Source organism: Salvelinus fontinalis, chromosome 7, assembly GCF_029448725.1.
Source record: "Salvelinus fontinalis isolate EN_2023a chromosome 7, ASM2944872v1, whole genome shotgun sequence".
In the NCBI taxonomy this organism is placed as follows: domain Eukaryota; kingdom Metazoa; phylum Chordata; class Actinopteri; order Salmoniformes; family Salmonidae; genus Salvelinus; species Salvelinus fontinalis.
In genome coordinates this window covers 59,868,052-59,891,717 of record NC_074671.1, presented here as the reverse complement: position 1 = coordinate 59,891,717, position 23,666 = coordinate 59,868,052, and positions in this window count along the sequence as shown.

Below are 23,666 nucleotides of genomic sequence, written 5' to 3'. Positions count from 1 at the left end.
TCCTGGTTTGTGTTTGCGTAATATCCAGATCAGTGTTTTACAAAGCCAGGCAGACTAACAAACACCGTCAACAAGTTGGCACAATCTTCCCCTGCATAGCAGCGCCTGATTATCCGCAGGAAAGAGTGTTTGCGCCAGATGCATGTTGTTTAATCTGTTGTCCTTTTCTAGCTCATCAAAATAAACCTTTGCTCTGACGCTTGTAGGTCTTGTTGATTTACCTCCGGTGTTTTATGTCATAAGTATAAGGATATGAAAGTATCCCCTAGGCAACACACGTTCCCCCCGTCATATTTGATTTAATTTCCAAAAATAATGACTATCCTATGTATAGGCCAACTTTATTCGTGTGCTAGCATGGTCCGATAAAATATGCCTATTTGAAATGTTGGCTAGCGGCTATATCCAAAATCAACCATCAATATTAGAAACAATGCAACCGTTTTTTGATGTAGGCTAACATTATCAATTAAGCAAACCGGTAACGTTTTCTCTTCTGCCACACCAATTAGCGAGGTTTGGCGAGATTTTCCCACTCCTTGTCTTTTTTTGGGGTGAAACGTGTGTAGGCTACTTAATTAAAAAACTATAAATTACATTAGTGGGGTAATTATTTCCTTCCCGTCATCAGATTGGTGCTACCACGTGGGTTAACCCCCAGTTTATCTATTCGCTGTGACATTGGAGGTTCTGGAGCGCGGAGGGGCGTGTAGAGAAGGGAGAGTGAGGGGGAGAGAGATAAAGGAAGCCTTGGCGGCAGTGCCCGGGCGCATCTGTTGAGAGGCGAAGGGAGGGGGACCTGCACGCTCTCTACATACATTTTTTACTGCTGTCATAAAGACGTGCGCGCGCACACATTCTCGAACCTAGGCGTATATACAGTATTTATGTGCATGTGTCTGTCAAGAGGGAGGTCGGGCTGTATGAGTAAAGTGCTTGTAGGGGATACGCGCAGATTTCTAATTTGGGCAGGAAGAGGGGGGAAAAAAACTTTCAGGTGGATTAAATAACCTCGAAACTAATCAATTCAGCGGAGGCCTTTCAGGACGCTACGCAATGCGGTGCCGAAGCACTAGGCCAACAGAGAGAGAGGGAGTACGAAGCGGGGCTAAGGTGTTTGCAATCAATCTCAGACTAAAGCGGGGGAGGGAGCCTCACTGAAAGGATCGCATTATTCTGCTCTACAAAGGAAATCGGAGAGTGCCGTCTCTAGGGGCCCTTGGCTGCATATTATGAGGGAGAGAAGCAGAAAGAGAGGGATTCTGAGGTGTAGTGTGAATTGTGTGTGTGGGGGGAGGGGGGGGGGGTCTTGTCTCACACCCCTAGTGTGCATCTCCATGATTTAGCTGCCAGATACTAAACTGACATTAATACCATACATGGCTTAACCTATAGAATGATATCCAATACACAAATTGACCTCTGGAAGTCTAGAATCTTTATGACTTACCAATTGGTATTCACACACTCTTCCACACACATTGTCGGACACAGAGGGTAGGCTAGGGTGTGAGACAGAAGGCTTTACGTATGCCTACGTACACACACACATCGCTGCTCTCTCTGGTAGGTAACAGCTACCATCTGCTCCCCCTAACAGACACGAGGACGGGAGAGGACGGGATGGGAGAGGTCTAGAGGAGTGGACAGGAGAGAATGGGATGGGAGAGGTCTAGAGGAGTGGACAGGAGAGAATGGGATGGGAGAGGTCTAGAGGAGTGGACGGGAGAGAATGGGATGGGAGAGGTCTAGAGGAGTGGACGGGAGAGAATGGGATGGGAGAGGTCTAGAGGAGTGGACGGGAGAGAATGGGATGGGAGAGGTCTAGAGGAGTGGACGGGAGAGAATGGGATGGGAGAGGTCTAGAGGAGTGGACGGGAGAGAATGGGATGGGAGAGGTCTAGAGGAGTGGGCGGGAGAGAATGGGATGGGAGAGGTCTAGAGGAGTGGACGGGAGAGAATGGGATGGGAGAGGTCTAGAGGAGTGGACGGGAGAGAATGGGATGGGAGAGGTCTAGAGGAGTGGACGGGAGAGAATGGGATGGGAGAGGTCTAGAGGAGTGGACGGGAGAGAATGGGATGGGAGAGGTCTAGATGAGTGGGCAGGAGAGAATGGGATGGGAGAGGTCTAGAGGAGTGGACTGGAGAGAATGGGATGGGAGAGGTCTAGAGGAGTGGACGGGAGAGAATGGGATGGGAGAGGTCTAGAGGAGTGGACGGGAGAGAATGGGATGGGAGAGGTCTAGAGGAGTGGACGGGAGAGAATGGGATGGGAGAGGTCTAGAGGAGTGGACAGGAGAGAATGGGATGGGAGAGGTCTAGAGGAGTAGACAGGAGAGAATGGGATGGGAGAGGTCTAGAGGAGTGGACGGGAGAGGACGGGATGGGAGAGGTCTAGAGGAGTGGACAGGAGAGGACGGGATGGGAGAGGTCTAGAGGAGTGGACAGGAGAGAATGGGATGGGAGAGGTCTAGAGGAGTGGACAGGAGAGAATGGGATGGGAGAGGTCTAGAGGAGTGGACAGGAGAGAATGGGATGGGAGAGGTCTAGAGGAGTGGACAGGAGAGAATGGGATGGGAGAGGTCTAGAGGAGTGGACAGGAGAGAATGGGATGGGAGAGGTCTAGAGGAGTGGACAGGAGAGAATGGGATGGGAGAGGTCTAGAGGTGTGGGCAGGAGAGAACGGGATGGGAGAGGTCTAGAGGAGTGGACAGGAGAGGACGGGATGGGAGAGGTCTAGAGGAGTGGACAGGAGAGGACGGGATGGGAGAGGTCTAGAGGAGTGGACAGGAGAGGACGGGATGGGAGAGGTCTAGAGGAGTGGACAGGAGAGGACGGGATGGGAGAGGTCTAGAGGAGTGGACAGGAGAGAATGGGATGGGAGAGGTCCAGAGGAGTGGACAGGAGAGGACGGGATGGGAGAGGTCTAGAGGAGTGGACAGGAGAGGACGGGATGGGAGAGGTCTAGAGGAGTGGACAGGAGAGGACGGGATGGGAGAGGTCTAGAGGAGTGGACAGGAGAGGACGGGATGGGAGAGGTCCAGAGGAGTGGACAGGAGAGGACGGGATGGGAGAGGTCTAGAGGAGTGGACAGGAGAGGACGGGATGGGAGAGGTCTAGAGGAGTGGACAGGAGAGAATGGGATGGGAGAGGTCTAGAGGAGTGGACAGGAGAGGACGGGATGGGAGAGGTCTAGAGGAGTGGACAGGAGAGGACGGGATGGGAGAGGTCTAGAGGAGTGGACAGGAGAGGTCTAGAGGAGTGGACAGGAGAGAATGGGATGGGAGAGGTCTAGAGGAGTGGACAGGAGAGAATGGGATGGGAGAGGTCTAGAGGAGTGGACGGGAGAGAATGGGATGGGAGAGGTCTAGAGGAGTGGACGGGAGAGAATGGGATGGGAGAGGTCTAGAGGAGTGGACGGGAGAGAATGGGATGGGAGAGGTCTAGAGGAGTGGGCGGGAGAGAATGGGATGGGAGAGGTCTAGAGGAGTGGACGGGAGAGAATGGGATGGGAGAGGTCTAGAGGAGTGGACGGGAGAGAATGGGATGGGAGAGGTCTAGAGGAGTGGACGGGAGAGAATGGGATGGGAGAGGTCTAGAGGAGTGGACGGGAGAGAATGGGATGGGAGAGGTCTAGAGGAGTGGACAGGAGAGAATGGGATGGGAGAGGTCTAGAGGAGTGGACGGGAGAGAATGGGATGGGAGAGGTCTAGATGAGTGGGCAGGAGAGAATGGGATGGGAGAGGTCTAGAGGAGTGGACTGGAGAGAATGGGATGGGAGAGGTCTAGAGGAGTGGACGGGAGAGAATGGGATGGGAGAGGTCTAGAGGAGTGGACGGGAGAGAATGGGATGGGAGAGGTCTAGAGGAGTGGACGGGAGAGAATGGGATGGGAGAGGTCTAGAGGAGTGGACAGGAGAGAATGGGATGGGAGAGGTCTAGAGGAGTAGACAGGAGAGAATGGGATGGGAGAGGTCTAGAGGAGTGGACAGGAGAGGACGGGATGGGAGAGGTCTAGAGGAGTGGACAGGAGAGAATGGGATGGGAGAGGTCTAGAGGAGTGGACAGGAGAGAATGGGATGGGAGAGGTCTAGAGGAGTGGACAGGAGAGAATGGGATGGGAGAGGTCTAGAGGAGTGGACAGGAGAGAATGGGATGGGAGAGGTCTAGAGGAGTGGACAGGAGAGAATGGGATGGGAGAGGTCTAGAGGAGTGGACAGGAGAGAATGGGATGGGAGAGGTCTAGAGGTGTGGGCAGGAGAGAATGGGATGGGAGAGGTCTAGAGGAGTGGACAGGAGAGGACGGGATGGGAGAGGTCTAGAGGAGTGGACAGGAGAGGACGGGATGGGAGAGGTCTAGAGGAGTGGACAGGAGAGGACGGGATGGGAGAGGTCTAGAGGAGTGGACAGGAGAGGACGGGATGGGAGAGGTCTAGAGGAGTGGACAGGAGAGAATGGGATGGGAGAGGTCTAGAGGAGTGGACAGGAGAGGACGGGATGGGAGAGGTCTAGAGGAGTGGACAGGAGAGGACGGGATGGGAGAGGTCTAGAGGAGTGGACAGGAGAGGACGGGACGGGAGAGGTCTAGAGGAGTGGACAGGAGAGGACGGGACGGGAGAGGTCTAGAGGAGTGGACAGGAGAGGACGGGATGGGAGAGGTCCAGAGGAGTGGACAGGAGAGGACGGGATGGGAGAGGTCTAGAGGAGTGGACAGGAGAGGACGGGATGGGAGAGGTCTAGAGGAGTGGACAGGAGAGAATGGGATGGGAGAGGTCTAGAGGAGTGGACAGGAGAGGACGGGATGGGAGAGGTCTAGAGGAGTGGACAGGAGAGGACGGGATGGGAGAGGTCTAGAGGAGTGGACAGGAGAGGTCTAGACGAGTGGACAGGAGAGAATGGGATGGGAGAGGTCTAGAGGAGTGGACAGGAGAGAATGGGATGGGAGAGGTCTAGATGAGTGGACAGGAGAGAATGGGATGGGAGAGGTCTAGAGGAGTGGACAGGAGAGGACGGGATGGGAGAGGTCTAGAGGAGTGGACAGGAGAGGACGGGATGGGAGAGGTCTAGAGGAGTGGACAGGAGAGAATGGGATGGGAGAGGTCTAGAGGAGTGGACAGGAGAGAATGGGATGGGAGAGGTCTAGAGGAGTGGACAGGAGAGAATGGGATGGGAGAGGTCTAGAGGAGTGGACAGGAGAGAATGGGATGGGAGAGGTCTAGATGAGTGGACAGGAGAGAATGGGATGGGAGAGGTCTAGAGGAGTGGATAGGAGAGAATGGGATGGGAGAGGTCTAGAGGAGTGGACAGGAGAGAATGGGATGGGAGAGGTCTAGAGGAGTGGACAGGAGAGGACGGGATGGGAGAGGTCTAGAGGAGTGGACAGGAGAGGACGGGATGGGAGAGGTCTAGAGGAGTGGACAGGAGAGAATGGGATGGGAGAGGTCTAGAGGAGTGGACAGGAGAGAATGGGATGGGAGAGGTCTAGAGGAGTGGACAGGAGAGAATGGGATGGGAGAGGTCTAGAGGAGTGGACAGGAGAGAATGGGATGGGAGAGGTCTAGAGGAGTGGACGGGAGAGAATGGGATGGGAGAGGTCTAGAGGAGTGGACAGGAGAGAATGGGATGGGAGAGGTCTAGAGGAGTGGACGGGAGAGAATGGGATGGGAGAGGTCTAGAGGAGTGGACGGGAGAGAATGGGATGGGAGAGGTCTAGAGGAGTGGACGGGAGAGAATGGGATGGGAGAGGTCTAGAGGAGTGGACGGGAGAGAATGGGATGGGAGAGGTCTAGAGGAGTGGACGGGAGAGAATGGGATGGGAGAGGTCTAGAGGAGTGGACGGGAGAGAATGGGATGGGAGAGGTCTAGAGGAGTGGACGGGAGAGAATGGGATGGGAGAGGTCTAGAGGAGTGGACGGGAGAGAATGGGATGGGAGAGGTCTAGAGGAGTGGACGGGAGAGAATGGGATGGGAGAGGTCTAGAGGAGTGGACGGGAGAGAATGGGATGGGAGAGGTCTAGAGGAGTGGACGGGAGAGAATGGGATGGGAGAGGTCTAGAGGAGTGGACGGGAGAGAATGGGATGGGAGAGGTCTAGAGGAGTGGACGGGAGAGAATGGGATGGGAGAGGTCTAGAGGAGTGGACGGGAGAGAATGGGATGGGAGAGGTCTAGAGGAGTGGACGGGAGAGAATGGGATGGGAGAGGTCTAGAGGAGTGGACGGGAGAGAATGGGATGGGAGAGGTCTAGAGGAGTGGACGGGATAGAATGGGATGGGAGAGGTCTAGAGGAGTGGACAGGAGAGGACGGGATGGGAGAGGTCTAGAGGAGTGGACAGGAGAGAATGGGATGGGAGAGGTCTAGAGGAGTGGACAGGAGAGAATGGGATGGGAGAGGTCTAGAGGAGTGGACAGGAGAGAATGGGATGGGAGAGGTCTAGAGGAGTGGACAGGAGAGGACGGGATGGGAGAGGTCTAGAGGAGTGGACAGGAGAGAATGGGATGGGAGAGGTCTAGAGGAGTGGACAGGAGAGAATGGGATGGGAGAGGTCTAGAGGAGTGGACAGGAGAGAATGGGATGGGAGAGGTCTAGAGGAGTGGACAGGAGAGAATGGGATGGGAGAGGTCTAGAGGAGTGGACAGGAGAGAATGGGATGGGAGAGGTCTAGAGGAGTGGACAGGAGAGGACGGGATGGGAGAGGTCTAGAGGAGTGGACAGGAGAGAATGGGATGGGAGAGGTCTAGAGGAGTGGACAGGAGAGAATGGGATGGGAGAGGTCTAGAGGAGTGGACAGGAGAGAATGGGATGGGAGAGGTCTAGAGGAGTGGACAGGAGAGAATGGGATGGGAGAGGTCTAGAGGAGTGGACAGGAGAGAATGGGATGGGAGAGGTCTAGAGGAGTGGACAGGAGAGAATGGGATGGGAGAGGTCTAGAGGAGTGGACAGGAGAGAATGGGATGGGAGAGGTCTAGAGGTGTGGGCAGGAGAGAATGGGATGGGAGAGGTCTAGAGGAGTGGACAGGAGAGGACGGGATGGGAGAGGTCTAGAGGAGTGGACAGGAGAGGACGGGATGGGAGAGGTCTAGAGGAGTGGACAGGAGAGGACGGGATGGGAGAGGTCTAGAGGAGTGGACAGGAGAGGACGGGATGGGAGAGGTCTAGAGGAGTGGACAGGAGAGAATGGGATGGGAGAGGTCTAGAGGAGTGGACAGGAGAGGACGGGATGGGAGAGGTCTAGAGGAGTGGACAGGAGAGGACGGGATGGGAGAGGTCTAGAGGAGTGGACAGGAGAGGACGGGACGGGAGAGGTCTAGAGGAGTGGACAGGAGAGGACGGGACGGGAGAGGTCTAGAGGAGTGGACAGGAGAGGACGGGATGGGAGAGGTCCAGAGGAGTGGACAGGAGAGGACGGGATGGGAGAGGTCTAGAGGAGTGGACAGGAGAGGACGGGATGGGAGAGGTCTAGAGGAGTGGACAGGAGAGAATGGGATGGGAGAGGTCTAGAGGAGTGGACAGGAGAGGACGGGATGGGAGAGGTCTAGAGGAGTGGACAGGAGAGGACGGGATGGGAGAGGTCTAGAGGAGTGGACAGGAGAGGTCTAGACGAGTGGACAGGAGAGAATGGGATGGGAGAGGTCTAGAGGAGTGGACAGGAGAGAATGGGATGGGAGAGGTCTAGATGAGTGGACAGGAGAGAATGGGATGGGAGAGGTCTAGAGGAGTGGACAGGAGAGGACGGGATGGGAGAGGTCTAGAGGAGTGGACAGGAGAGGACGGGATGGGAGAGGTCTAGAGGAGTGGACAGGAGAGAATGGGATGGGAGAGGTCTAGAGGAGTGGACAGGAGAGAATGGGATGGGAGAGGTCTAGAGGAGTGGACAGGAGAGAATGGGATGGGAGAGGTCTAGAGGAGTGGACAGGAGAGAATGGGATGGGAGAGGTCTAGATGAGTGGACAGGAGAGAATGGGATGGGAGAGGTCTAGAGGAGTGGATAGGAGAGAATGGGATGGGAGAGGTCTAGAGGAGTGGGCGGGAGAGAATGGGATGGGAGAGGTCTAGAGGAGTGGACGGGAGAGAATGGGATGGGAGAGGTCTAGATGAGTGGACAGGAGAGAATGGGATGGGAGAGGTCTAGAGGAGTGGACAGGAGAGAATGGGATGGGAGAGGTCTAGAGGAGTGGATAGGAGAGAATGGGATGGGAGAGGTCTAGAGGAGTGGATAGGAGAGAATGGGATGGGAGAGGTCTAGAGGAGTGGACAGGAGAGAATGGGATGGGAGAGGTCTAGAGGAGTGGATAGGAGAGAATGGGATGGGAGAGGTCTAGAGGAGTGGACAGGAGAGAATGGGATGGGAGAGGTCTAGAGGAGTGGACAGGAGAGAATGGGATGGGAGAGGTCTAGAGGAGTGGACAGGAGAGAATGGGATGGGAGAGGTCTAGAGGAGTGGACAGGAGAGAATGGGATGGGAGAGGTCTAGAGGAGTGGATAGGAGAGAATGGGATGGGAGAGGTCTAGAGGAGTGGACAGGAGAGAATGGGATGGGAGAGGTCTAGAGGAGTGGATAGGAGAGAATGGGATGGGAGAGGTCTAGAGGAGTGGACAGGAGAGGAGAGGATCGGAGGGAAGAGGTAAAAAAAAAAAAAAAAAAAAAACTAAGGAAACTTCAGGATCTGTGCCTGTTCTGTTGAAGCCTCCAAAGACAAGGCCAACGCAGATTCAACAAGGGCAGTGTGTGATGAAAAGCCTACCTTAATTAAATGTGTTGGTGGCAGTAGTCATTTGGATTGATTTGAATTAATTCGACAGGTATTTTTAATTAAAGAAAGGCTTAAGGCCTTAGTGATGACTCATCCTTCCACCTACCCTAGCACCAGTCAGCCCCATCAATAGGCCACGCTAGGCTCTGTGCTTATTCGCCATTATAACCTTGTAATAATGTTATTATCAATGGACCATTACCCTAATCCCAGTGACCTTCTGACCTCTGTCAGTCATCACAAGCCCCTTAATGCATTCAGGACCAGTCTTCCCCTCTACATCCCTCTCTTTAATTTACTCAATTCAATTTAGTGGACTTTATTGTCATGGCAAGTTAAATTACTTACATTGTCAAAGTACCCATATAACAACCATGGTGGGACTAACAGTAGTAATAGTAGTAGTGGTGGTGTTAGCAGTAGAGGTAATGATATGCGAGTAAGGGTTCTCTCTCACACACTCGTGATCTCTCACTCACTAACTCATTCTGTCTTTCTCTCCCGCTCCCTCATCCATCTCTTTAGCTCCCCCTTTGTCCCCCTTTCTTTCACTGCCCCCCCCATACCATCTCTCCTTACCTCTCTCTTCAGAAGCTGTGTTCTAACCAAGGTTATCTTATCTTAATCTACTGATCGTCTACCAATAGGGTGTTCTATGTGAATAGGACAAGGTCAGTAAAGGTATTTTTTTGAGAGCTGCGTTGGACAGCCATACTGATATGAATGGCTGTACAGCAGCAGCGATTTACAGGCACCTCAGAAACAACAGCGTTTATAGGAAAGTTAGCGCAGGCATCTCTTTCCGTCTTCAAGATAACGCTGGCTCGGCTTCCTCTGTGCTCAACAACAATCAGAAACGCGGCAGATCGAGGGGGAAATGGAAAGAGGGCCGGAGGGGGAGTTGTGATAATGCGAGTGCCAGTTCTGAAGACACAGCGCCACCACCCGCTCTCTCCTCTTCGCTTGCTCCAACTCTGTGTGTGTGTGTGTGTGTGTGTGTGTGTGTGTGTGTGTGTGTGTGTGTGTGTGTGTGTGTGTGTGTGTGTGTGTGTGTGTGTGTGTGTGTGTGTGTGTGTGTGTGCTTGCATTTACATGCGTTTGAGCGAATAAAAGCAGAGCCTTGGACTGATTCAACTGCTGCAGAAAGGAACAAAGATCGGCTACAGCAACTTGAAAGTAGTTGCAAAAGATGGTCGCTTCACTTTAACTCCTGCCTAAAGCTAAGCAATAATGGGTTTGGTCATTTGAAAAGGTTTCTTTTGTTTGCTGTGATAAATGATTGTGATATCATTTATTGGAAGGCCAATGAATGTACACCTGGGTCCTCTGCACACCTACATGTACAGTGGCTTGAAAAAGTATTCACCGCCCTTGGTATTTTTCCTATTTCGTACAACCTGGAATTAAAATAGATTTTGGGGGAGTTTGTATCATTTGATTTACACAACATGCCTACCACTCTGAAGATGCAAAATATTTTTTGTGAAACAAACAAGAAATAAGACAAAAAAACAGAACTTGAGCGTGCATAACTATTCACCCCCCACAAAGTCAATACTTTATAGAGCCACCTTTTGCAGCAAATAGAGCTGCAAGTCTCTTGGCATATGTACCTAGAAGCTTGGTACATCTAGCCACTGGGATTTTTGCTCATTCTTCAAGGCAAAACTGCTTCAGCTCCTTCAAGTTGGATGGGTTCTGCTGGTGAAGAGCAATCTTTAAGTCATACCACAGATTCTCAATTGGATTCAGGTCTGGGCTTTGACTAGACCATTCCAAGACATTTAAATGTTTCCCCTTATACCACTCAAGTGTTGCTTTAGCAGTATGCTTACGGTCATTGTCCTGCTGGAAGCATGCCACCGCCAATCTTCACTGTGGGGATGGTGTTCTCAGGGTGATGAGAGGTGTTGGGTTTGCGCCATTCATTGCGTTTTTCTTGATGGCCAAAAAGCTCAATTTTAGCCTCATCTGACCAGAGTACCTTCTTCCATATGTTTGGGGACTCTCCCACATGCGTTTTGGCAAACACCAAACGTGTTTGATAATTTTTTACTTTAAGCAATGGCTTTTTTTCTGGCCACTCTTCCGTAAAGCCCAGCTCTGTGGAGTGTACGGCTTAAAGTGGTCCTATGGACAGATACTCCCAATCTCTGCTGTGGAGCTTTGCAGCTCCTTCAGGGTTATCTTTGGTCTCTTTGTTACCTCTCTGATTAACAAAATAGGAAAAATGCCAAGGGGGATGAATATTTTTGCAAGGCACTGTAGTATTAGCCCACTGAGCTAAAGCCTAGGTAGGGGAGCAAACACAATTATTCAGTTCTCACGCAAGGTTGGGCTACTCATCACTCGAGCATAGTACACCGAACAACCTCCGCTTCTCACTCACTCACACACACACACACACCCTCCAGCTCTGACCTCTCTTTGGAAGAGAAAGTGGTTACAAATTACTAAACACTGCATTTCTCAGAGGTCATATGACAGCAGAGCGGGTCATATGCTGAGTAGGCAAACAGTCCTCCTCCACCTCCTGTCCCAGCTAGCACATAACGTTCTGAGAACCATATGTTTCTTAGAGCTAGGTGAGAGCGTGGTTGTCCTATGGTTATTTTGAATACAACCTTCCCACAACTTTCTGGGAACGGTGCAGGATAGTTGCTTGGCTTTGGAACACTCTCAGCACATTTAAAGAACTTGACAAAATAATGTATTTTATTGGTATTTCATTACTTTAACAGAGTGTTTCCTAAAAATGTAAACCTGGTTAAATGTAATAAATTTTTTGGTTATGTTCAAGGAACTTTCTCCAACTGGTTTGACATTGGGAATAGTTCAGAGAACGTTAAGAAACAACGTTCTTCTGTGGGATTTTCCTCATGGTTCTATTTAACGTCATGTTCTCAGAACATTATGAAAACATTCCATAAAACCACAAGAAAACATTAGTAACGTTCAAAGAATCAAAGAATGTTATTTAAAAATGTATACTTTTGGTTCTCAGTGTCAACAAAACTCTATCCTCTACCTTGTTAATTGTGTTCAGGTGTGTTGGCCAATATTTGGCCACACCTGGTCTTAATGAGTGCTTGTTTCCTTTAAAATGTTGTCTGTTTGAATCGACTAAAATTAACATGCCAAAACATGGCATGCTAGCTGCCTCCTGGTGGCGTAGTGAACTAATTCTATGGTTAGAGAACAGAAGATCATAGGTTTGAATCTCACTGATGCCGTGCCACAATAAAAAATGAAATGCGTTTGCATGGTTAATGCCTAAGCAAATACATGAACCATGTGTCCTATCTGTTCAAAAAGGTAACCTAAAGTAGCAGAGTTATTGCTGAAACATTCACTGAACGTTTTAAGGAAGTTATACAAAGATCTCCAAATATCCAATATATTCTGTTTCAGACTGTAAATAAAACCTCCCAGGAAAATGTCCAGGGGACCATAGTAAAACATTCCCAGAACAGGCTAAATGTCCAGGGGACCATAGTAAAACATTCCCAGAACAGGCTAAATGTCCAGGGGACCATAGTAAAACATTCCCAGAACAGGCTAAATGTCCAGGGGACCATAGTAAAACATTCCCAGAACAGGCTAAATGTCCAGGGGACCATAGTAAAACATTCCCAGAACAGGCTAAATGTCCAGGGGACCATAGTAAAACATTCCCAGAACAGGCTAAATGTCCAGGGGACCATAGTAAAACATTCCCAGAACAGGCTAAATGTCCAGGGGACCATAGTAAAACATTCCCAGAACAGGCTAAATGTCCAGGGGACCATAGTAAAACATTCCCAGAACAGGCTAAATGTCCAAGGGACCATAGTAAAACATTCCCAGAACAGGCTAAATGTCCAGGGGACCATAGTAAAACATTCCCAGAACAAGCGAAATGTACACTTCTGTTCTCGGAATGTTTAAAACGTTCCATTTTACTGGTTTCATTCCCAGAACCAACAGGTAACCAAAAACGTATGTTCTCACAACTTCCAAGGAACCAAATGTGCTAGCTGGAGTGTCATCAACTCAAAGGAGATATGGGAGGATGTCACAGCTCAGCCTATTAGTCTCCTGAAGAGCTTCTATACAACTTTGTTTTTTCCCTGGCCGCTGCTTTCAGAAGATCCCTTCCCTCCCCCTCATTTTCCAATCTGCCCGTGACTGCATGTCTTGCTGCGGAAGCAGAGGCCGGGAGTGGAGTTCTTTGGGGGAGGAGTGTAATTCCTGAGCTTTAGACTCATACAGACCATTCTCTCGACACGGACTTACATGTTAGTCATTTAGCAGCTGCTCTTATCCAGAGCGACTTAAGTGTGTTCAGCTAAGGTAAGGGATCTACCTAGTAAACGCGTGCGCGACAAGAGAGCCTAAAAAACTATTCAATGCTTCCTATAATTCAGCATCAGTGCAAAGTACATAGAGTCTGTGGTGTGTGTGCGTGCGTGTGTGTGTGCAGACAGGCGCATTGCCGCGAATGTTCAATTGTATCCAATTACAGCACATGCGGCGATACGGAAGGAATAACTCTTTCTGTGTGACAGCTAGATGTGATTATTCCATACGCAACGCCTCGCTAATTCTGAGTGAAAAACATCGTTCTTTGTAGGAAAATCTCTCCAATGAGGGATATCTGAGGATGTATCTCTCAATAAGGGCTTAGCCTCTATCTCTCTCTCGCGCTTTCTTTCTGTCCCTCCCCTCCTCCTACCTCCTGTCTTACCCCCCCACCCCCCCTCTCTCTAACAGCCTGTCAGTCAGCAGCAGCTGTAGGGTCTGTCAAGGTGTCCGCTGACGGCCCTGTGTCTGAGGCAGCCGCAGCCTCTGCATCAAAAAGACAGCCGTGTGTGTGCCAAAGGTGAATAGGCTTCTGCTGGATCATCCCCTCTTTCTCTCTCTCTCTCGCTCTCTTTCTGGGTGTGATGGGGATGTGTCCTCTATGTCTGATGGTGGAGTGTGTGTGTGTGTGTGTGATGGCTGTGCGGTAGCGTGGGGAGCTGCAGTTTGATGATATTAAATATTAAAAGGCTCCCATGAATAATGGAGTCTGACAGCTCGTCCCCAGTGTCTGCCTGGCTCTGCTGCCACACACACACACGGATGAGTGTGTGTTGTTCTACAAAGGCCACTCCCTGGTCTTTCTCTTTCTCTCCCTTTGTCCTGCTCTCTCTTCCTCTCTCTGTTATTGCTCCTGTCTTTTCTCCATCCATTCTCTGTTCCGTCCCCTCTCCAGAGACCATCCGTCCCTCTCGACCCCCTGTTCCCTCGGGGGGTCCCTGTCCTCCTGAGTCTGGTCAGGGGAGGGTGAGCAGCCCGTCTGTGTCAACCTCTCACACACCATCTCACACACACACACACACACGCACACACACACACACACACACACACACACACACACACACACACACACACACACACACACACACACACACACACACACACACACACACACACACACACACACACACACACACACACCTTATCTGTTCACTGTCACCTCACTGAAGTGTGTTTCCAACCGTTGTCTGTACCATGTGAGAAAACACACACACAAACATTTAGAAACACACAAATGTAAAATACACCCAGGTAGTCTCATAACACATTCTCTCTGCTATCAGTCCTCATCTATTGGTTGAGCTCTGCTATCAGTCCTCATCTATTGGTTGAGCTCTGCTATCAGTCCTCATCTATTGGTTGAGCTCTGCTATCAGTCCTCATCTGTTGGTTGAGCTCTGCTATCAGTCCTCATCTATTGGTTGAGCTCTGCAATCAGTCCTCATCTATTGGTTGAGCTCTGCTATCAGTCCTCATCTATTGGTTGAGCTCTGCTATCAGTCTTCATTACTCTGTCAACATCTTAACAAGAACCAAAGTGCTACGCGCTCAAGTATGACAGGTCGTGAACAATGTGAGAAAAATGAACGCTTTTCTATTTACAACAAATATACAGTCAAATTGTAAATGTTCCTTTATATAAACCTTGGTCTAACTAGCATAATGTGAAGGATGTGTCTCTGTTAGAGGTGGAACTACCTTCGCCAGTTTGAGATGTAGGTTATGGATGATAAAACATGGACGGTGAGAAGAGAAAGAGAGCGAGTTAAAGAGAGGGAGGTAAAGAAAGAGACAGTTAAATTAGGCAGATTCATATGTTGCTGAAGAGGAAAGGACAAGGATTACAGATACACAAACACAAACCAGATACACAAACTTCAGCTCTCTCTCCCTCTCTCTCCTCTTCCTCTTCTCCGCATAATCTGATTCCACAGCCACTCCGCCAGGGTAATCTCTCAGAGACAATTTCCCAGCAGCCCCCTCTCCTTTTCCTCCTCCTCCCCCTCCCCTCCCCCCGCCCCCCCTCTCTTTTCTCAGAGAAAGAGAGAGCCAGGCTGCATAACAAAGTGCTGTGTTTACCAGGCTGCCTGCTTATCAGAGGATCTCTGGGCAGAAAGAAACCATGATATTAGACTGGCTGCACACGGAGAGGGTGCTCCTGTCCCGCTGACGAGTGGCAAGGGGAGGGTGTGTGTGTGTGTGTGTGTGCGTGTGCGCATGTGCGTGTGCATGTGTGTGTGTGAGAGAGAGCGAGAGAGAGAGAGATGGAACAGCGACCTGACGCCAGCCAGAACCTGTCCTCATTATCCTCTGGAGGCACAGCGACCGCCAGTGCCATGTTAATGCAGGTCACGCCCGACACACACACGCACGCACACACACAGACACACCACAACCCCAGAATACGTAAACATGCACATTGACACACACATACACGCTCCCTCTCCAGGCCCCCAGAGTAGGCTATGCACGCATGCATACGCACAGGTGTTTGGTCTGGGCTTGATGAGCCCCCTGAGGATATGCAGCGGAGTGTGTGTGTGGAGGGTGGGGAGTTGCTTGAAAAGTCTGAAATGTGAAACCTCAGTCCAGCGGCAGAGCCCTTTGATCCCCTCTTACCTCTGTCCTCTCTCAGCCCATGTTCCCTTGAGCAAGGAACGTAACCTCTACGCTGCTCATTGGGTTCTGCAATGCAGCTGCCCTCTGCTCCAGCCTCTCCAACCTAATGTGTGTGTGTTTGTGTATCGGGGGAGATGGATTAAAGCAGAATACATTTCCATCTTGTGTGAACTAATAAAGTATATCTTAAAACCCACCTGACCACATGTCTCCTCTCTCTCAACTCAACCCACCTGACCTCATGTCTCCTCTCTCTCAACTCAACCCACCTGACCTCATGTCTCCTCTCTCTCAACTCAACCCACCTGACCTCACGTCTCCCTCAACTCAACCCACCTGACCTCACGTCTCTCTCAACTCAACCCACCTGACCTCATGTCTCCTCTCTCTCAACTCAACCCACCTGACCTCATGTCTCCTCTCTCTCAACTCAACCCACCTGACCTCATGTCTCCTCTCTCAACTCAACCCACCTGACCTCATGTCTCCTCTCTCAACTCAACCCACCTGACCTCATGTCTCCTCTCTCAACTCAACCCACCTGACCTCATGTCTCCTCTCTCAACTCAACCCACCTGACCTCATGTCTCCTCTCTCAACTCAACCCACCTGACCTCATGTCTCCTCACTCTCTCTCAACCCACCTGACCTCATGTCTCCTCTCTCTCAACTCAACCCACCTGACCTCATGTCTCCTCTCTCTCAACTCAACCCACCTGACCTCATGTCTCACTCAACTCAACCCACCTGACCTCATGTCTCCTCTCTCTCAACTCAACCCTCCTGACCTCATGTCTCCTCTCTCTCAACTCAACCCACCTGACCTCATGTCTCCTCACTCTCTCTCAACTCACCTGACCTCATGTCTCCTCTCTCTCAACTCAACTCAACCCACCTGACCTCATGTCTCCTCTCTCTCAACTCAACCCACCTGACCTCATGTCTCCTCTCTCTCAACTCAACCCACCTGACCTCATGTCTCCTCTCTCTCAACTCAACCCACCTGACCTCATGTCTCCTCTGTCTCAACTCAACCCACCTGACCTCATGTCTCCTCACTCTCTCTCAACCCACCAGACCTCATGTCTCCTCTCTCTCAACTCAACCCACCTGACCTCATGTCTCCTCTCTCTCAACTCAACCCACCTGACCTCATGTCTCCTCTCTCAACTCAACCCACCTGACCTCATGTCTTTTCTCTCTCAACTCAACCCACCTGACCTCATGTCTCCTCTCTCTCAACTCAACCCACCTGACCTCATGTCTCCTCTCTCTCAACTCAACCCACCTGACCTCATGTCTCTCTCAACTCAACCCACCTGACCTCATGTCTCTCTCAACTCAACCCACCTGACCTCATGTCTCCTCTCTCTCAACTCAACCCACCTGACCTCATGTCTCCTCTCTCTCAACTCAACCCACCTGACCTCATGTCTCTCTCAACTCAACCCACCTGACCTCATGTCTCCTCTCTCTCAACTCAACCCACCTGACCTCATGTCTCTCTCAACTCAACCCACCTGACCTCATGTCTCCTCTCTCTCAACTCTATACACCTGACCTCACGTCTCCTCTCTCTCAACTCAACCCACCTGACCTCATGTCTCTCTCAACTCAACCCACCTGACCTCATGTCTCCTCTCTCTCAACTCAACCCACCTGACCTCATGTCTCTCTCAACTCAACCCACCTGACCTCATGTCTCCTCTCTCTCAACTCAACCCACCTGACCTCATGTCTCTCTCAACTCAACCCACCTGACCTCATGTCTCCTCTCTCTCAACTCAACCCACCTGACCTCATGTCTCTCTCAACTCAACCCACCTGACCTCATGTCTCCTCTCTCTCCACTCAACCCACCTGACCTCATGTCTCCTCTCTCTCCACTCAACCCACCTGACCTCATGTCTCCTCTCTCTCCACTCAACCCACCTGACCTCATGTCTCCTCTCTCTCAACTCAACCCACCTGACCTCATGTCTCCTCTCTCTCCACTCAACCCACCTGACCTCATGTCTCCTCTCTCTCAACTCTATACACCTGACCTCATGTCTCCTCTCTCTCTCAACTCAACCCACCTGACCTCATGTCTCCTCTCTCTCAACTCAACCCACCTGACCTCATGTCTCCTCTCTCTCAACTCAACCCACCTGACCTCATGTCTCTCTCAACTCAACCCACCTGACCTCATGTCTCCTCTCAACTCAACCCACCTGACCTCATGTCTCTCTCAACTCAACCCACCTGACCTCATGTCTCCTCTCTCTCAACTCTATACACCTGACCTCACGTCTCCTCTCTCTCAACTCAACCCACCTGACCTCATGTCTCTCTCAACTCAACCCACCTGACCTCATGTCTCCTCTCTCTCAACTCAACCCACCTGACCTCATGTCTCTCTCAACTCAACCCACCTGACCTCATGTCTCCTCTCTCTCAACTCAACCCACCTGACCTCATGTCTCTCTCAACTCAACCCACCTGACCTCATGTCTCCTCTCTCTCAACTCAACCCACCTGACCTCATGTCTCTCTCAACTCAACCCACCTGACCTCATGTCTCCTCTCTCTCCACTCAACCCACCTGACCTCATGTCTCCTCTCTCTCCACTCAACCCACCTGACCTCATGTCTCCTCTCTCTCCACTCAACCCACCTGACCTCATGTCTCCTCTCTCTCAACTCAACCCACCTGACCTCATGTCTCCTCTCTCTCCACTCAACCCACCTGACCTCATGTCTCCTCTCTCTCAACTCTATACACCTGACCTCATGTCTCCTCTCTCTCTCAACTCAACCCACCTGACCTCATGTCTCCTCTCTCTCAACTCAACCCACCTGACCTCATGTCTCCTCTCTCTCAACTCAACTCACCTGACCTCATGTCTCCTCTCTCTCAACTCAACCCACCTGACCTCATGTCTCCTCTCTCTCTCTCAACTCAACCCACCTGACCTCATGTCTCCTCTCTCTCAACTCAACCCACCTGACCTCATGTCTCTCTCAACTCAACCCACCTGACCTCATGTCTCCTCTCTCTCAACTCAACCCACCTGACCTCATGTCTCCTCTCTCTCAACTCAACCCACCTGACCTCATGTCTCTCTCAACTCAACCCACCTGACCTCATGTCTCTCTCTCTCAACTCAACCCACCTGACCTCATGTCTTTTCTCTCTCAACTCAACCCACCTGACCTCATGTCTCCTCTCTCTCAACTCAACCCACCTGACCTCATGTCTCCTCTCTCTCAACTCAACCCACCTGACCTCATGTCTCTCTCAACTCAACCCACCTGACCTCATGTCTCCTCTCTCAACTCAACCCACCTGACCTCATGTCTCCTCTCTCAACTCAACCCACCTGACCTCATGTCTCCTCTCTCAACTCAACCCACCTGACCTCATGTCTCCTCTCTCAACTCAACCCACCTGACCTCATGTCTCCTCTCTCTCAACTCAACCCACCTGACCTCATGTCTCTCTCAACTCAACCCACCTGACCTCATGTCTCCTCTCTCTCAACTCTATACACCTGACCTCACGTCTCCTCTCTCTCAACTCAACCCACCTGACCTCATGTCTCTCTCAACTCAACCCACCTGACCTCATGTCTCCTCTCTCTCAACTCAACCCACCTGACCTCATGTCTCTCTCAACTCAACCCACCTGACCTCATGTCTCCTCTCTCTCAACTCAACCCACCTGACCTCATGTCTCTCTCAACTCAACCCACCTGACCTCATGTCTCCTCTCTCTCAACTCAACCCACCTGACCTCATGTCTCTCTCAACTCAACCCACCTGACCTCATGTCTCCTCTCTCTCCACTCAACCCACCTGACCTCATGTCTCCTCTCTCTCCACTCAACCCACCTGACCTCATGTCTCCTCTCTCTCCACTCAACCCACCTGACCTCATGTCTCCTCTCTCTCAACTCAACCCACCTGACCTCATGTCTCCTCTCTCTCCACTCAACCCACCTGACCTCATGTCTCCTCTCTCTCAACTCTATACACCTGACCTCATGTCTCCTCTCTCTCTCAACTCAACCCACCTGACCTCATGTCTCCTCTCTCTCAACTCAACCCACCTGACCTCATGTCTCCTCTCTCTCAACTCAACCCACCTGACCTCATGTCTCTCTCAACTCAACCCACCTGACCTCATGTCTCCTCTCAACTCAACCCACCTGACCTCATGTCTCTCTCAACTCAACCCACCTGACCTCATGTCTCCTCTCTCTCAACTCTATACACCTGACCTCACGTCTCCTCTCTCTCAACTCAACCCACCTGACCTCATGTCTCTCTCAACTCAACCCACCTGACCTCATGTCTCCTCTCTCTCAACTCAACCCACCTGACCTCATGTCTCTCTCAACTCAACCCACCTGACCTCATGTCTCCTCTCTCTCAACTCAACCCACCTGACCTCATGTCTCTCTCAACTCAACCCACCTGACCTCATGTCTCCTCTCTCTCAACTCAACCCACCTGACCTCATGTCTCTCTCAACTCAACCCACCTGACCTCATGTCTCCTCTCTCTCCACTCAACCCACCTGACCTCATGTCTCCTCTCTCTCCACTCAACCCACCTGACCTCATGTCTCCTCTCTCTCCACTCAACCCACCTGACCTCATGTCTCCTCTCTCTCAACTCAACCCACCTGACCTCATGTCTCCTCTCTCTCCACTCAACCCACCTGACCTCATGTCTCCTCTCTCTCAACTCTATACACCTGACCTCATGTCTCCTCTCTCTCTCAACTCAACCCACCTGACCTCATGTCTCCTCTCTCTCAACTCAACCCACCTGACCTCATGTCTCCTCTCTCTCAACTCAACTCACCTGACCTCATGTCTCCTCTCTCTCAACTCAACCCACCTGACCTCATGTCTCCTCTCTCTCAACTCAACCCACCTGACCTCATGTCTCCTCTCTCTCTCTCAACTCAACCCACCTGACCTCATGTCTCCTCTCTCTCAACTCAACCCACCTGACCTCATGTCTCTCTCAACTCAACCCACCTGACCTCATGTCTCCTCTCTCTCAACTCAACCCACCTGACCTCATGTCTCCTCTCTCTCAACTCAACCCACCTGACCTCATGTCTCTCTCAACTCAACCCACCTGACCTCATGTCTCTCTCTCTCAACTCAACCCACCTGACCTCATGTCTCCTCTCTCTCAACTCAACCCACCTGATCTCATGTCTCCACTCTCTCAACTCAACCCACCTGACCTCATGTCTCCTCTCTCTCAACTCAACCCACCTGACCTCATGTCTCCTCTCTCTCAACTCAACCCACCTGACCTCACGTCTCTCTCAACTCAACCCACCTGACCTCATGTCTCCTCTCTCTCAACTCAACCCACCTGACCTCATGTCTCCTCTCTCTCAACTCAACCCACCTGACCTCATGTCTCTCTCAACTCAACCCACCTGATCTCATGTCTCCTCTCTCTCAACTCAACCCACCTGACCTCATGTCTCCTCTCTCTCAACTCTATACACCTGACCTCACGTCTCCTCCTAGCCAGCTCTCGCACCCTACATCCTACTCCTTCGCCCCCTAAGCCTCCACCCTCCAACCCCCCTTGCTTTTACGAGCTGTTATGACTTGGAAATGCCCCCCCCCCCCCCCTCTCTCCCCCAGGGAAAACAAGCCTGCGCGCTGCCATGAGCACAGCGAGAGAAAACAATCAATATGACTGTCAGGCAAGAGTGATGTGAAGGAAGGGAAAGAGAGAAGAAGGGGGGGGTCCTGCCTGCCTGCCTGCCTCCCTGCCTGCCTGCCTCCCTGCCTGCCTAGCTGTCTTCCTGTCTCCCTGCCTGCCTCCCTAGCTGACTCCTTGCCTGCCTGACTTCCTGCCTCCCTGCCTGCCTAGCTGTCTTCCTGTCTCCCTGCCTGTCTCCCTGCCTGCCTCCCTAGCTGACTCCTTGCCTGCCTGACTTCCTGCCTCCCTGCCTGTCTCCCTAGCTGACTCCTTGCCTGTCTGACTTCCTGCCTCCCTGTCTGTCTCCCTAGCTGACTCCCTGCCTGCCTGACTTCCTGCCTCCCTGCCTGTCTCCCTAGCTGTCTTCCTGTCTCCCTGCCTGCCTCCCTAGCTGACTCCTTGCCTGCCTGACTTCCTGCCTCCTGGCCTGTCTCCCTAGCTGTCTTCCTGTCTCCCTGCCTGCCTCCCTAGCTGACTCCCTGCCTGCCTGACTTCCTGCCTCCCTGCCTGTCTCCCTAGCTGTCTTCCTGCCTCCCTGCCTGTCTCCCTAGCTGACTCCCTGCCTGCCTGACTTCCTGCCTCCCTGCCTGCCAGCACTCATAGCCTCTCTCTGGGCTGTCCGCCTGCCTGGCGCGTTGCTGTGCGAGCCGTTAGCGCCGGGTGCTATCGGGGTATCAAGTCGTGCCGCCACTCAAGAACGCAGCGCAGCACTGCCAGGGGTTTATGGCCGTGGGCCGCGGGCCAAACCGAAGCGTCTGGAAAAGATTACCGCTGAGGTAACTCCGTGTGGAGACACGTTCTCTCACTACTCCCATCAGTGGTGTTTCTCCTCTCTCCTGTTTCTTAGTTCCACGTTCAACCTAGAAGAATTTCTCCTGACTACCTTTGCAGCTTTTAATGTGTCCATTTTGTTGGAATAGTAAGGTACTGTCTGTATTGTCATGGTAACACAGACTTTCACTGAAATCCAGCAATGGTTTCAATGGGAGATTTGACTGACTAACATTCGAGCTATGTGTGTTAGTATTCTGATTGTGTGTGTGTTTGTAGAGTCTTGTCATAATGCATCACCACAGTCCCCTGTTGATAGATGTCGAGCCTTGGACAGCCTCCTATGTTTCCCGTCCTCCATTTAGAGGCTGTGCACACACAGACAGACACACACACAGACACACACACACACAGACACACACACTCCACGCAGACACCAGCACACTCACTGACCACCCATCCTGTTATGTTCTGATCCACACACACTTCCCCTGTGATTACGTGTTGTTTGATATAACAGCACCAACAGACGGTCGGATCAGCCCTCTGCAGAGCCGTGAAAACACTACTGCTGCCTGTTTCTCGCTTCCCTACCTCTCTCTGTCTCTCTCTTCCTTTCTCCCTACCTCTCTCTGTCTCTCTCTTCCTTTCTCCCTCTCTCTCTCTGTCTCTCTCTTCCTTTCTCCCTACCTCTCTCTGTCTCTCTCTTCCTTTCTCCCTACCTCTCTCTTCCTTTCTCCCTACCTCTCTCTGTCTCTCTTCCTTTCTCCCTCCCTCTCTCTGTCTCTCTCTTCCTTTCTCCCTCCCTCTCTCTGTCTCTCTCTTCCTTTCTCCCTACCTCTCTCTGTCTCTCTCTTCCTTTCTCCCTCCCTCTCTCTGTCTCTCTCTTCCTTTCTCCCTACCTCTCTCTGTCTCTCTCTTCCTTTCTCCCTCCCTCTCTCTGTCTCTCTCTTCCTTTCTCCCTCCCTCTCTCTGTCTCTCTCTTCCTTTCTCCCTACCTCTCTCTGTCTCTCTCTTCCTTTCTCCCTCCCTCTCTCTCCTCTCTCTTCCTTTCTCCCTACCTCTCTCTGTCTCTCTCTTCCTTTCTCCCTCCCTCTCTCTGTCTCTCTCTTCCTTTCTCCCTCCCTCTCTCTGTCTCTCTCTTCCTTTCTCCCTCCCTCTCTCTGTCTCTCTCTTCCTTTCTCCCTCCCTCTCTCTGTCTCTCTCTTCCTCTCTCCCTACCTCTCTCTGTCACTCTCTTCCTTTCTCCCTCCCTCTCTCTCCTCTCTCTTTAGTTCTCTATCACTCCCTTTCTCTCTCTCTCTCTAGTTCTGTCACTCTCTCTCTCCTTCTCTCTCTAGTTCTGTCACTCTCTCTCTCCTCTCTCTAGTTCTGTCACTCTCTCTCTCCCTCTCTCTCTCTCTTCCCCTCCGCCTCCGCAGCCTTGGAAAATAAATATAGAGAGACGTTATTTATTTGTGGAC